The sequence below is a fragment of the Mastigoproctus giganteus genome, chromosome 9 (genome assembly GCF_048544385.1).
Source record: "Mastigoproctus giganteus isolate SK-2022 chromosome 9, ASM4854438v1, whole genome shotgun sequence".
NCBI classification, from domain to species: Eukaryota; Metazoa; Arthropoda; class Arachnida; order Uropygi; family Thelyphonidae; genus Mastigoproctus; species Mastigoproctus giganteus.
Window position 1 is genome coordinate 89,286,883 of NC_143583.1, and position 16,133 is coordinate 89,303,015.

General features: G+C 40.6%; 1 protein-coding gene across 1 annotated transcript in view; it reads right to left on the bottom strand.

The window, feature by feature from the left end:
- LOC150080530 (thrombospondin type-1 domain-containing protein 7A-like) overlaps window positions 1–16,133 on the bottom strand; it is a 1,074,234-nt gene that overhangs the window by 763,616 nt on the left and 294,485 nt on the right. The window lies entirely within an intron of this gene.

The window sequence follows — 16,133 nt, forward strand, 5'->3', positions numbered from 1 at the left end:
ATGAAGTTTTCTGAGCAATGCAGACAGGCTGCCAGGGCAGGTCATGGGGTTTTGTCAATGATATATAGGAATTTTGCTAGCAGGGAAAAGGAGGTGATTATCCCTCTGTATAAGGCAATGGTCAGGCCATGCCTTGAGTACTGCATACAGGTATGGAGGCCTCCTTTTAGGAAAGATGTAGATTTACTTGAGCGTGTACAGAGAAGGGCAACAAGATTGGTGAGGGGAATGAAGGGATCCTCTTACCAAGAGAGGCTTAATTTCTGCAAATTGCAGTGGCTGGAGACTAGGCACCTACGCGGTGATCTGATTGAGGTGTATAAGGCCTTGAATGGGTTGAGCACGCTGAATTCTGATGGGATCCTTCCACTTGTTCAGATTACAAACCTAAGGGGGCATAAATTGAAATTAAGAAAAGACAGATGTAGAATAGATGTGCAGAAATTTGCCTTTAGCCAGGGGTGGTTAATTTGTGTGTGCACGATGTAAGGAGTGCAAGGAAATCAGGCGACAACTCAGTGTTGTTATGGGCCTTTATGAGACCTTGAAGGACAGGGTGGATGCCCTCGAAGGAAATAAATTGAGGGGCCCATCAAGCTCTCAGCTGCCCACATCAACGCCAGAGCTTGCACTTGGTCATCAGGCAACACAGGGGCAGCCCCCTAGGCAGAATGCGCTGGTCCCACAGGAACTAGTAGTTGTTGGTGACTATTGTCAGGGAAACGGGGAACATGCTTTGTAAAAAGGATAGGTGGAATAGGACCAGGGTATGTCTGCCAGGGGCAAAGGTTGATGACGTTGTAGAGCGGATATCATCTTTTAAGGGCACAAAAGGTGATATAGTTGTACACGTTGGCACTAATGATATTAAGAGTAGGAGACCGGCGGAATTACTTAGCAAGTACAGGTCACTGTTGAAAAAAAGCCGTGAATTAGGGTTGAACTTGAAAGTGTCTGCAATTCTGCCCAGACACGATAGGAGGGAGTATATGATGAGAGCCTTGTCGATCAATTCGGCTCTGGAGGGATTGTGCAAGGCTCAAGGGGTAGAATTTTTTTCAGCCTGGACTGTACTTGTTAACAGGAGAGATTGCTTCTACAGGGATGGGATACACTTAAATAGAAAGGGTGCAAGAATTTTTGCTGATGCTGTCGAGGCAGTGTTAGGTGGGTCGGAAAACTGCTAGTTGGGGGGGATACAAGGACTAATAGATTAACAGTAGCCACTGGCAGAGGTGGAAGTGATTCTTGCACTGCTTCTATTCAAATGAGCAGAAGTCTGAAAAACAAGATGCAGGATATTTCAGAGACTGCTGGTAGTCATTGCGTTACAAGTAAACATATGGGTTGTGTTAGGGTAGCTAAGAATAGAAACAGGTGCATGTATACCTGCGTGTACACCAATGCTAGGAGTTTGGTAAATAAATTTGATGAATTTGAGGTATTGCTCAAAACATCAAAGGCAGATATTGTTGGGATATCAGAGACGTGGTGTCACACAGATATAAGTAATGCGGAACTGGAATTTGGGGAATACAATGTATATAGAAAGGATAGACAGGACAGGAGGGGAGGAGGGGTTATGCTATTAATTAAGAAACACATAAAGTCAAAGGAAGTGAAGCCAGTTGACATCGATGGACAGGGCAGTGTCGAGTCAGTTTGGTGTGACATAAGCATAGGGAAATCAAAATTGAGAGTAGGAGTGTGCTATAGGCCTAACGACTCTGATGAGTATAATAATATATTGTACAGGGAAATAGAGTGGGCCAGTAAATCAGAGAGTCTTATAATGGGGGATTTTAATTTCCCAGATATTGACTGGAATTTGTGGGTTGGTCACTCGCACACTAGCAAGGCTTTTGTGGATTTATTGGATGATTGTTTTCTACATCAGCATGTTCGTGAGGCAACAAGAGGGAGCAATACTCTTGATCTGATTATCAGTAGTGATTCTTCATGCATTAAGAACCTGCAGATAAATGAACCACTAGGTGGCAGTGATCACAGTGTGTTGAAGTGGGATTTACTCAAGGAGGTAACTACCATCAGAGGTAAAGGGAAGGGTTTTTGTTTTCGTAAAGGCGACTATGATGGTCTGAGACAGTATTTAAATTCTATACAGTGGGACCAACTGATGATGTTACCAACAGCAAACTCAAAATGGGAAGCATTCAAGGAACTAATCTTGGTGGCTACCAGGCTTTACATACCAACTAAGAAATATTGTTCAAGGTTTAGGCCTAAATGGTTGTCAGATGGACTAATGAGACATGTGGCAGAGAAGAAAAATGCATGGGATACATACAAATTAATGGGTGACATGGAAGCCTATGATAGATATAAGTTGGTCTGTAACCAAGTCACAAAGGAGATTAGGCAGGCAAAGGCAGACTACGAAAAATCCTTGGCAAAGGATGCAAAGAAAAACAGAAAGGAGTTCTTTACATACTTGAACTCGAGAAGGAAAGGGATGAATCAGATTGGTCCACTGGATATTGATGGTTCAACAGTTGAGGATCCTGCTCAGGTGGCTAACAATCTAAACGAGTATTTTGCATCTACATTCACGCATGAGGAGTTATTCAGGAAGGAGAATGATGTAGGTAAAGTAAACATTGGCAGTGAGCTGGATGATCTTGTAATAACTGAGAGGAAAGTGGAGGAGAGATTGTTGAGGATAAACATAAAAAAGGCACCTGGGGTGGATGGGATCTATCCAGTTATATTAAAGGAGGCAGCAAAGGAAGTATGCAAACCCCTAGCCATAATTATGAGAGCTTCTTTGGACTCAGGGGAGGTACCCATAGACTGGAGATGTGCAAATGTAACCCCAATTCACAAAGGAGGATCAAAGGCTGACACAAGTAATTATAGACCTGTTAGTTTAACTTCTGTTCCAGGTAAATTAATGGAGGCACTGATTAAAGAAGCACTGCAGGATCATCTAGACAAGAATTCAGTTATAGCTCAGACGCAGCATGGTTTTGTTAAGGGCAGGTCTTGCCTGACCAATTTGATTGGATACTATGATGTAGTCACAAAAGAACTGGATGCAGGGAATAACTTTGATATTATATATTTGGATCTTAGAAAGGCTTTTGATACTGTTGCACATGGAAGACTGCTGCACAAATTGGAGCAGTGTGGCATTGGAGGCAAATTGCTGCTATGGATAAGGGGATGGTTGAGTGGCAGAAGACAGAGAGTGGTAATCAATGGACACTGCTCAACGTGGACTAATGTTATTAGTGGAGTTCCTCAGGGTTCAGTGTTGGGTCCGTTGTTGTTTTCGGTGTTTATGAATGATATTGATGATGGGATATCAAGTTTAATGTCTAAGTTTGCAGATGATACAAAGGTTGGCAAGGTCGTTAAGGACACTACTGACGCTATGCTGCTGCAACAGGATCTGGAAAGGTTGAACAGATGGGCTGAGAGGTGGCAAATGAAGTTTAACATTGACAAATGTAAAGTACTACATATGGGTAACAGTAACCACAGAGCAATGTATCAACTCTGCGGTACTACACTGACAGTGGTGGAGAATGAAAAGGACCTGGGGGTAATTGTGCAGGCAGATATGAAGTTCTCTGAGCAGTGCAGACGAGCTGCAAGAGTAGCTCATGGTGTCTTGTCAATGATATAGAGGAATTTTTCTAGCAGGGATAAGGAGGTGATTATTCCCTTGTATAAGGCAATGGTTAGGCCACATCTTGAGTACTGTATACAGGTCTGGAGGCCTCATTTCAAGAAGGATGTAGAGCTGCTGGAACGGGTACAGAGAAGGGCAACAAGATTAGTAAATGGAACAAAGGGTTGCTCTTACGAAGAAAGGCTTAAGTTTTGCAAATTACAGAGTCTGGAGACTAGGCACCGGCGAGGTGATCTGATAGAGGTGTATAAGGCTTTGAATGGTTTGAGCATGCTCAATGCCAATGGGATTCTTCATCTTTCTCAGAATAATCACCTCAGAAGGCATAAATTCAAATTTAGGAAGGACGGATGTCGGATAGATGTGCGGAAATTTGCCTTTGGCCAGCGGGTGGTTGGTTGGTGGAACCGACTTCCATCACTTGTTGTTGAAGTTGATAGCCTAAACAAATTTAAAGCTCAACTGGACAGGTATTTCGAACGAACGGAGGGGTGAAATGGGAGAGGGTTTTTTTTTTTTTTTTTTGGCTGATGCTGAATAAGCTTGCTTTCTTGCATCATATGCCTCTACTAATGCTAATTGCTGGAACAAACTTCCATCTGTCGTTGTGGAAGTTGATAGGTTGAATAAATTTAAGGAGGAACTGGACAGGCATTTGGAGGCAATGGTGTGATTTTTTTTTTTTTTTTTGGCTGATGCTGCATAAGCTCATACACTTGCTTTCTTGCATCACATGCCACTACTATTACTACTACCATAGTAGTTGCCTTTACGAAAGCAATAATCCTTCCCTTTACCCCTGATGGTAGTTACCTCTTTGAGTAAATCCCACTTCAGCACACTGTGATCACTGCCACCTAGTGGTTCCTTTATCTGCAGATTCTTAATGCATGAAGAATCACTACTGATAATCAAATCGAGAGAATTAGTCCCTCTAGTTGCCTCACGAACATGCTGATGTAGAAAACAATCATCCAATAAATCCACAAAAGCCTTGCTAGTGTGTGAGTGACCAAACCACAAATTCCAGTCAATATCTCGGAAATTAAAATCCCCCATTATAAGACTCTCTGATGTACTTGTCCACTCTATTTCCCTGTATAGTTTCTTATTATACTCATCAGAGTCATTAGGCCTGTAGCACACTCCTACTCTTAATTTTGATCTCCCAATGGTTATGTCACATCAAACTGACTCGACACTGCACTGTCCAGTGATGTCGACTGGCTTCACTTCCTTGGATTTTATGTGTTTCTTAACTAATAGCATAACCACTGCTCCCTTTCTATCCTGTCTGTCCTTTCTGTAGATGTTGTACTCCCCAAATTCCAGTTCTGCATTCCTTATATCTGTGTGACAACTTCTCTGATATCCCAACAATATCTGCCTTTGATGCTTTGAGAAATACCTCAAATTCATCAAATTTATTTACCAAACTCCTAGCATTGGTGTACACGCAAGTATACATGCACCTGCTCTTCCTCTTAGCCACCCTAACACAACCCATGTGTTTACTTGTACCGCAATGACTCCCAGCAGTCTCTGAAGTACCCTACATCTTGTTTTTCAGGCTGCTGCTCATTCTAATAGAAGCAGTGCAAGAATCACTTTCACCTCTGCCAGTGGCTACTGTTAATCTATTAGTCTTTGTATCCCCCCCAGCTAGCAGTTTTCCGATTCGCCTAACACTGCCTCGATAGCATCAGCAAATATTCTTGCACCCTTTCTATTTAAGTGTATCCCATCCCTGTAGAAGCAGTCTCTCCTTTTAACAAGTACAGTCCAGGCTGAAAAAAATTGTATTCCTTGAGCCTTGCACAATCTTTCCAGGGCCGAACTGATCGACAAGGCTCTCATCATATACTCCCTCCTATCATGTCTGGGCAGAATTGCAGACACTTTCAAGTTCAACCCTAATTCACGGCTTTTTTTCAACAGTGACCTTTGCTTGTTAAGTAATTCTGCCGGTCTCCTTAGTGCCAACGTGTACAACTATATCACCTTTTGTGACCTTAAAAGATGATATCCGCTCTACAATGTCAACAACCTTTGCCCCTAGCAGACATACCGTGGTCCTAGTATCTAATCAAATTGGTCAGGCAAGACTTCCCCTTAACAAACCCATGCTGTGTATGAATTATTACTGCTGTCTTGTCTAGATGACCTGCAGTGCTTCTTTAACCAGTGACTCCATTATTTTTTTTCTCTGGAACAGGAGTCAAACTAACAGGTCTGTAATTACTCGTGTCACCCTTGAATCCCCTTTGTGAATTGGAGATACATTTCTACATTTCCAGTCCATGGGGACTTCTCCTGAGTCCAAGGATGCTCTCATAATTATGGCAAAGGGTTTGCTTACTTCCTTTTCCATCTCCTTTAATATAATTGGATAGATCCCATCTACCCAGGTGCCTTTCTTGTGTTTAACTTAAACCTTTTCTCCTCCAATTATTGCTCTCAGTTATTATAAAGTTATTTCCTTCCTTGAATATACACTCTTCCTAGAATGCTTCCCATTTTGAATTTATTGTTGGTAACGTCATCAGTTGGTCCCACTGTATATAACTTAAAAAATCTGAGACCACTTTAGTCACCTTTACAAAAGCAAAAATCCTTCCCTTTACCCCTGATGTTAGTTACATCTTTAAGTAAATTCAACATCAGTACACTGTGATCACTGACACTTGGTGGTTCCTTTATCTGTAAATTCTTAATTTATGAATAATCACTGCTGATAATCAGATCAAGAATGTTGATCCCTCTTATTGCCTCTCTAACATGCTGCTGTAGAGAACAATCATCCAATAAATCCACAAAAGCCTTGCTAGTGTGCGACTGACTGACCCACAGGTTCCAGTCTATATCTGGGAAGTTAAAATCCCCCATTATAAGAAACACTTATTTACTAGCCCACTATTTCTCTGTATAATTGTTCATTGTACTCATCATAGTCATTAAGCCTCAAACAAACTCCTACCCTCATTTTTGATTTCCCAGTGCTTATGTCACACCAAACTGACTCAACATTTCTTTGTCCACTAATGTCAACTGGATGCACATCTTTAGATTTTGTGTGTTTCTAACAGCATAACCCTTCCTCCCTTCCTATCCTGTCTAACCGTTCTGTACACATTGTGCTCCTTAAATTCTAATTCTGCATCCCTTATATCTGAGTAAAATCACATCTCTGATATCCCAACAATATCTGCCTTAGATGTTTTAACCAGCACTTCAAATTCATCAAATTTATTTATTATACTCCTAGCATTGGTGTACATGCAAGTATACATGCACCTGTTCTTACCCTAAGTTACTCTAACACAGCCCATGTATTTTCTTGTTTCATGACACTCAGCAGTTCCTGAAATTCCAAGCAAATTGCTTTCTGGGCTGCTACTCATTCCAACAGAAGTAGTGCAAGAATCATTTCCACCTCTGCCTGCGACTACTATTACTCTATTAGTCTGTAAATCACCCCCAGCTAGCAGTTTTGCAACCCACTTAATATAGCCTCGTTAGCATCAGCAAAAATTATTGCACCCTTTCTATTTAAGCATATCCCATCCCTATATCCCTGTAGAAGCAATCTCTCCTGTTAACAAGCATACACCACATTGAGAAAAATTCTATCCCATGAGCCCGGCACAATTTTTCCAGGGCCGAATTGATTGACAAGGCTCTCATCATATACTCCCTCCTATCATGTCTGGGCAGGATTGCAGATACTTTCAAATTTAACCCTAACTCACAACGTTTTTTTCTACATTGATCTGTACTTGCTAAGTAAATCTTCAGATCTCCTACACTTAATGTCATTAGTGCTGACATGTATAACAATATCACCTTTTGTGCCCTTAAGAGATGATATCTGCTCTACAACTTCATCAACTTTTGCCCCTGGCAGACATACCCTGGCCCTATTCCACCTATCCTTTTTGCACAATATATTTCCCGTTTCCCTGATAATTGAATCACCGACAATAACTAGCTCCTGTGGGACCAGCACATTCTGCCCTGAAGATTGCCACTGTGTTGCCTGGTGCACAAGAAGGAAGTATGGTGTTGAGTTGAGCAGCTGAGAGCTTGATACGCCACCATTTTCATTCCTTCCAGAACATCTACCAACTCTTCAAGCTCTCGTAGACACCCATCAGAATGCCGAGTTGGTGTCTAATTTCTTCACATTCTCTGCACTTAGCACACACAAAGACATCCGCCATGGATAGATCATATCCTGTTTGAGAGTGATCCGCAAACTTGTTACATTTTGCACATTTTAATAGACTGTGATGCACTGAAAAATTGCTCACCTTCGGTTCTTCCCCGAACCACAGCACTTTCGGTACTTCATGCACGTTGCTTTGCTGCTCTAGTTCAGTCTTGGAGTGTTTATCCCCCCTTCCCACTGTTTTAAAATAGGAAAATGACTTCGACTGCCACTATTGATAACATGCACCATCTATAGAAGTTGTTTTCCTATTTTAAAACAGCGGGAAGGGGGAACACACCAAGACTGAGGCAGTCTGGAAGGTGTGCCCATAAGTAAATTTCAGTCGCAAAGGCATTAACACTGATGAACTCCAATAATCTGCTTTTAATAATGATAAAAACTAATCAATACATCATTATCGATTTCCTGCCACTACCGATAATGCACACCATTTGTTTACCAAGAATTCAGGGAGAAACTCAAAGGCGGATATTGTTGGGATAGCAGAGACGTGGTGTCACAAAGATATAAGGAATGCAGAACTGGAATTTGGGGAGTACAATGTGTACAGAAAGGATAGACAGGACAGAAAGGGAGGAGGTGTTATGCTGTTAATTAAGAAAAACATAAAATCAAAAGAAGTGCATCCAGTTGATATAGATGGACAGTGCACTGTTGAGTCAGTTTGGTGTGACATAAGCACTGCAAAAGCAAAAATAAGAGTAGGAGTGTGTTATAGGCCTAATGACTCGAATGAGTACAATGAACAATTGTACAGAGAAATAGAGTGGGCCAGTAAATCAGAATGTCTTATAATGGGGGATTTTAACTTCCCAGATATTGACTGGAACTTGTGGGTTGGTCACTCACACACTAGTCAGACTTTTGTGGATTTATTGGATGATTGTTTTCTGCAGCAGCATGTTCGAGAGGCAACCAGAGAAAGTAATACTCTTGATCTGGTTATCAGCAGTGATCATTCGTGTATTAAGAATTTGCAGATAAAGGAACCACTAGGTGGCAGTGATCACAGTGTGCTGAAGTGGGATTTACTCAAAGAGGTAACTACCGTCAGGGGTAAAGGAAAGGGTTTTTGCTTCCGTAAAGGGGAGTACAGTGGTCTCAGACAGTTTTTAAATTCTGTACAGTGGGATCGACTGACGATGTTACAAACAGTAAATTCTAAGTGGGAAGCATTCAAGGAATTAATCGTGGAAGCTACAAGACTTTTCATACCGATGAAGAAATATTGTTCAAGGTTTAGGCCTAAATGGTTATCAAATGAACTAATGAGACTCGTGACAGAAGAAAAATGAATGGGATGCATATAAATTATCAGGCGACGCAGAAGCCTGTAGCAGATATAAGCTAGTCTGTAATCAGGTCACAAAGGAGGTTCGGCAGGCAAAGGCGGATTACGAGAAATCTTTGGCAAAAGATGCTAAGAAAAACAGCAAGGATTTCTTTACTTATATAAACTCTAAAAGGAAGGGGCTGAATATGATTGGTCCACTTGACATCGATGGTTCGACTGTTGATGATCCTGCTCAGATAGCAAACAAACTGAATGAGTATTTTGCATCTACATTCACACATGAGGAATCATTACAGTTTGAAAATGGAAGAAGGTTATCAAATTGTAGCAGTGTGCTTAATGATTTTGTAATAACTGAGAGCAAAGTGGAGGAGAAATTGTTGAAGTTAAACATAAGAAAGGCACCTGGGGCGGATGGGATCTATCCAGTTATATTAAAGGAGGCGGCAAAGCAACTAAGCAAACCCTTAGCCATAATTATGAGAGCATCCTTGGATTCAGGGGAGGTTCCCACGGACTGGAGATGTGCAAATGTATCCCCAATTCACAAAGGAGGTTCGAAGGGTGACACGAATAATTACAGACCAGTTAGTTTAACTTCTGTTCCGGGTAAAATAATGGAGTCACTGGTTAAAGATGCATTGCAGGATCATCTAGACAAGACTGCAGCAATAATTCAGACACAGCATGGGTTTGTTAAGGGAAAGTCTTGTCTGACAAATTTGATTGGTTATTATGATGTGGTCACAAAGGAACTGGATGCAAAAAATAATTTTGATATCATATACTTGGATTTCAGGAAAGCTTTTGACACTGTTGCGCATGGAAGACTACTGTACAAATTGGAGCAGAATGGTATTAAGGGTAAGTTGCTACAATGGATAAAAGGATGGTTAAGTGGGAGAAGACAGAGGGTAGTAATCAATGGGTGCTGCTCTTCGTGGACTAATGTTATTAGTGGAGTCCCACAGGGTTCGGTGTTGGGTCCACTGTTGTTTTGTATATTTATCAATGATATTGATGAAGGTATATCAGGCTTAATGTCGAAGTTTGCAGATGACACAAAGGTTGGCAGGGTTGTTAATGACAGTAATGGCAGTGTGCTACTGCAACAGGATCTAGATAATTTGGGCAGATGGGCTAAGAAGTGGCAACTGAAGTTTAACCTTGACAAATGCAAAGTATTGCATATGGGTAGAAGTAACCCCAGAGAAACGTACCAACTGTGTGGTACTACACTTAAGGTGGTAGAAAATGAAAAAGACCTGGGAGTAATTGTGCAGTCAGATATGAAGTTTTCTGAGCAATGTAGACAGGCTGCTAGGGCAGGTCATGGGGTTTTGTCAATGATATATAGGAATTTTGCTAGCAGGGAAAAGGAGGTGATTGTCCCTCTGTATAAGGCAATGGTCAGGCCACGCCTTGAGTACTGCGTACAGGTCTGGAGGCCTCATTTTAGGAAGGATGTAGATTTGCTTGAGCGTGTACAGAGAAGAGCAACACGATTGGTGAGGGGAATGAAGGGATCCTCTTACCAAGAGAGGCTTAAGTTCTGCAAATTGCAGTGGCTGGAGACTAGGCACCTGCGCGGTGATCTGATTGAGGTGTGTAAGGCCTTGAATGGGTTGAGCACTGAATTCTGATGGGATCCTTCCACTTGTTCAGATTACAAACCTAAGGGGGCATAAATTGAAATTAAGAAAAGACAGATGTAGAATAGATGTGCGGAAATTTGCCTTTAGCCAGCGGGTGGTTAATTGCTGGAACAAACTTCCATCTGTCGTTGTGGAAGTTGATAGGTTAAATAAATTTAAGGAGGAACTGGACAGGCAATTGGAGGGTATGGTGTGATTTTTTTTTTTTTTTTTTTTTTTTTGGCTGATGCTGCATAAGCTCCTACACTTGCTTTCTTGCATCAAGTGCCACTACTACTACTACTACTACTAACTGCAGTAGTGGGAAAGAGTTTGCCCGGTAAATTTTCCAGAAGTTTCCAGTGTTGGCTTTCTTTACCTTCGCCAAGTGTTATACTGAAGGTAAATTTACAGATGATAGACTAGATACATCAACATACTTATGATATTTGTATATTAAAAAAAAAAAAAAAAAAAAAAAAGTACATCAAGTCAAGGAGGTTGGCTGTCAAAACTACAAACAAAAAGTTGGACTCACAATACAAAAAAAAAAAAAAATTGCATTCTCTCAATTAAAAAAAATAAAATCTATTTATACTCAAGGATGACCAGATAACATCAAAAGAGTTCATAAAATAGAGAAAATACAAGAACATTATCATATTTAGTAATCACATGAGCTAGAAACGATCATGCAAGCATGTAGCAAGTGATCTATGACAAGGTACCCTTGATAGATCACTTGGCTACAGCAATTGGCAATCCCTCCATTTCCTTTTAATTTTCAATTGTCATAGGAAGAAAATGATTGTTTTGAATAATAGTGCAAATAAAACTGTATTAATAAATTACAAATAAAAAATTTATTTGAATAAGAAGAAGTGAATAATATATTCTTCTTAACAGACAAAGTTTCATTTCGATAATAAAATTATTTTTTATCCACAAATAAAATAAGCACTTTTTATTCTTATTTGTTATTAGAAATAAATTTTGCCCAATACCGTCAAGTATTATAGCAACTTGTTTCTTGATGATATGTACAGTAGTTTCAAGGAAAGGCCTTGGAAAATGTTAAAGGGCATATGGAAATACATTAATTTGGAACACATTAAATTAGATGAGGGTCATAAGCTTTTAAAGTTATATTAAATTAGTCACAATTAAGTTGAGGTCTCATTTAGCTGACCAGATGAAATACAATTAAAATATTAATTTATCTAGGAAATAAGTGCATTGTACAAGGTGCACTAAGCCTACTTGGTGTTAATATAAATTAGATTTAGTAATAGTCACATTACAGAAAAAGGACAGAGGTATCCCAAACAGTAGCAAATTACAAAACCACATTTGGTTCAATTCTTAAATAAGTGTCTTATGATAATGTTTCAATAACAAAATCTATTGAGGATGTTTATTTATTTAATAAGCTAAGCTTAAAAATTGTTACTTTTTTTTTTTTTTTAATGTAAACCCCAAACATGAGGTATTAGAACCTATCGTACTTAGTACCGTGCTTGGGTTGGAGATTGAGAAGATGAAAGAAGATATTTGTTGACATTGGACTTGAACTTCTGTAGACTGTAATTTTCAGGAAATACGCATGAAGGAAGGTTGAATGAATAAACGAGGAAGATGAAAAGTTGGTTCTATGAATTTGAAGTTGGACAGTAAATGGATGTTGGCTGGTGGCGGCACGTGTTCGGACTGTTTTGAAAGAGAGAATTGGAATTATAGAAGCCAATTCAGAAGAACAGTGCCCATGGAAGTATCTGTAACTAAACTTAACCTAACTGCCCTCTTCTGAATGGAATCAAGAAGCCTGAGAGAGGTTTTGGGGGCACCACCCTAGATGTGGGAACAATATTCCATGGCTGGGCGGATTTGCGATTTATACAGAGTGAGCAGCTGTTTGGAAGAAAAGTAACGCCAAGAGTGTTAAGAGAAAACAAAGTTTTTTAGATGCAGAAGAAGCAATATTTGTAATGTGCTTGTGCCAAGAGAGATTAGAAGTCAGGGTAATCCCCAAGAGAGATATATCATTTTGCCTAGAAATTGGAGTGTCACTAAAGATAAGCATAGGAGCAGAAGAATCCTTTTTGCTAGATATAAGACAAGACTGAGTTTTAGATGGGTTGAAATCAACTAAGTTGTCTTTGCCCCACTGGAGAATTACCTGAAGATCGGCATTTAAGGAATTGGCAGCAGATTTTCGAGAGGTTGAAGCTGATTGAGCAGGACAAGGTTTCTCAAAATGGAAAGTGGAATGCAATGTGCTATCATCGGCAAAACTATGGATAGGATTTCCAGTCAATGGAAGAGGGTCATTAATATACAAGAGGAAAACAGTGGGGGAAAGAACTGAACCTTGTGGGACACCGTCATTAGTGGAGAAGTTAAAAGACAGAGATCCATCTACCATCACTCTCAGTGAGCGATCGGAGAGAAAACTGGATAACCAATTACTAAAAACAGTTGGCAAACCATAAGATGGAAGCTTATTTAGAAGACCTTTATGCCAAACACGACTGAAAGCCTTTGAGATATCAAGAGCAACTACTTGTGTTTCACCGAACCTTTCCCATTGAATTAGTCCATAAATGTGTAACATAAGCCAGAATATCACCAGTGGATCGACACTGACGGAATCCATACTGGCGATCGTTGATCAGACTGAAGGTTTCTAGGTAGTTTAAGAGTTGGCGGTTAATTGCTTTCTCCATTACTTTGGAAAGAGTAGAAGTAATTGCAATAGGACGATAATTGTATGGGAGAGATTTGTCACCCTTTTTAGGAACTGGCTGGATATGAGCAAATTTCCAAGCAGATGGAAAAACACCTTTGGAATAAGAGAGTAGAAAAGGCGGCAAAGAATAGGAGTAAGTTCAGGAGCACAGGTTTTGAGAACAAGTGGAGAAATACCATCGGGACCTAGAGCTTTCTTGGCATCAAGTTTCATCAAAATCCCTCTGAAATCCTTTTGACAGAATACCACAGGAGGCATTGAATGGAACATGTTGGGAATAGTGGGAGGTGTTTTACCAAGATCATTAATACATGAGTTGGAAGAAAAATGGGATGCTAGCAGGTCAGCTTTATCCTTGGCTGAAGTAACAACAGAACCATCTGGTTTGGACAGAGGTGGGAGCAGAGATGGGCAAAAGTTGCGACCAATAGCTTTGGCAAGAGACCAGAATGCTCAGCTACCATTAGGGCAAGAAGCAAGTTTTCTACTCTTAGCCTGTTCAAACTCTAGTTTGGACTGATTAATAACTGCTTTACAATTGTTGCGAGCTTTGGTGTAGGCAGAAAATGAAACTGGAAAATTAGAAACAAGCCAATTACAATATGCAACATTCTTCTCTTGAACAGCCTTAGCACATTTATTGGAAAACTAAAGTTTATTTAAAGGACGAGATTTTAAAGTGGAGTGTGGGATAAAGGATTCCATTCCTGTAAGAATAATTTCACTGACACGATCTGAGCAAATGTTGACATCAGAAGTTTTGAAACAGTAATCCAACCAAGGAAAAGAAGAAAAGAAGTCTCGCAGGTCATCCCATTTTGCATTCTTGTAATGCCAAACAACACAAGGTTGGGAATAGACATGAGATAAAGGTTCCATTGGAGAAGAGACAATCACCAAGTTGTGATCTGAAGTGCCTAAAGGACCTCTCACATCGACCGTGTATTTAGAAGGGTTGTTTGTGAGAAAAAGATCAAGCGTGTTGGCTGTATGATTAGGATTGTCCAGTATTCTTGAAGGTAAATGGGTCGGTATGACTAAAAAACGGAAGCCAGCTGGAGTTGTGAACATTAAAATCACCAAGGAAAATTACCTCACTGTTAGGAAAGTTGGACTGGAGAAAGTCAAGTTGCAAAGAGAGGAAGTCAAAGAGCTCCAAGTGATTAGTGGAGTTGGGAGAATGGTAGAGACAACAGATGAATTTGACACAATGAGGTAGAGAGATTTTAAGCCAGAGAAGATCAAAGTGAGGAGATTCCAAATTGCCAAGTCTCTGACAGGGAATATCAGAACAGACATATACACAAGTACCACCTTTGAGGTGAAAGGAATCATACAGCGAATAATTTGGGCAACTGAGATGAGCAGTATTTGAATCAATCGATAACTGAGATTTTGTCAGAAAAAGAACGTGGGTTTGGCAGACTGCAAGTGGAAATGGACATTGTTGAGATTAGAATTGAGACCACGTATATTTGTGAAATTAATTAGGAAGTGCTTGGGAGGTTTAGATCTTTTCGCAGATAAGCTTGCTCTATTAGTTTGACAATTCATGGTGTATTCAACAGTAAGAAAAAGTGGGTGGAATATGCTGTATGAAATAATGAAATTTTTGGATATGGCGTACACACGGTAAGAATATACCCAGATCCTTGACATAATGTGGCCTCGACAAGCTCCCCGCATACACACTACTCGGACTCCCTACAGTCACCATCTGGCAGAGTAGAGATAGCAAGATTATACACTAGCTGATCCGGAAGCCTCCTAGAGAGTTACCAATAGGTTCGGTCCGGTGTACTAACTAGCGGCCGGCCTGCGAACACCGTTTTAGAATCATCAATCATACTGCATGATCGAAGAGATAGGGAAGGTATTTGCTATTTGGGTTTTTTTTTTTTTTTTAGGAGCATTAGCAACTAAGGCCATATTGCTCCGGGATATGCGGTGGTCATTCCCTGACCTTTCCGCATCCTCCGTATTTGGTGGTGATGGGCTTGAACCCCGGTTTAATCAAGAAACGTGTGCTATGCACTGCTGCTCCTTCCCACCTGGCTATGGAGGCGCCAAGATAGGGAAGGGTTGACCGGAACTTAGCTCTAGAGACTAAACATGGGTTCCACCACTTCAGGCCTCCAATAAGCAAAGTGGTGGTATGGTACTACACCGGTTGATGAGAGTCATCTACCACCTAGTACTGCCTGGTAACATAGAGGGGCGGCATTCCTCCATGTGGTGTAGGCATCACACCTCGACCTCTGCTTACGTTGGTTCACACCTGGGTGGTCACCCACCATGTACTTGTGCATGGAGGTTATACCCAGGATTACTAACAGTCCCACCATCGTGAAGGTGCAAGCAGAGGATGTGGCTGTCACAGATCCTCCGGACTTCGCCGAAATTGGGTCCACTTGATTTGAGTGTCACCCGAATATCAGTTCCATCAGCGTTTTAGACTCCCAGGCAGCAAGTACAGCTTGTCTGGCATATCTGAGAGAATGTTCGTGACAACCTCAAGGACCACATTTACTTTTATGGTGCTTCAATTATGCTTGGTAAACAATGGTGTGAAA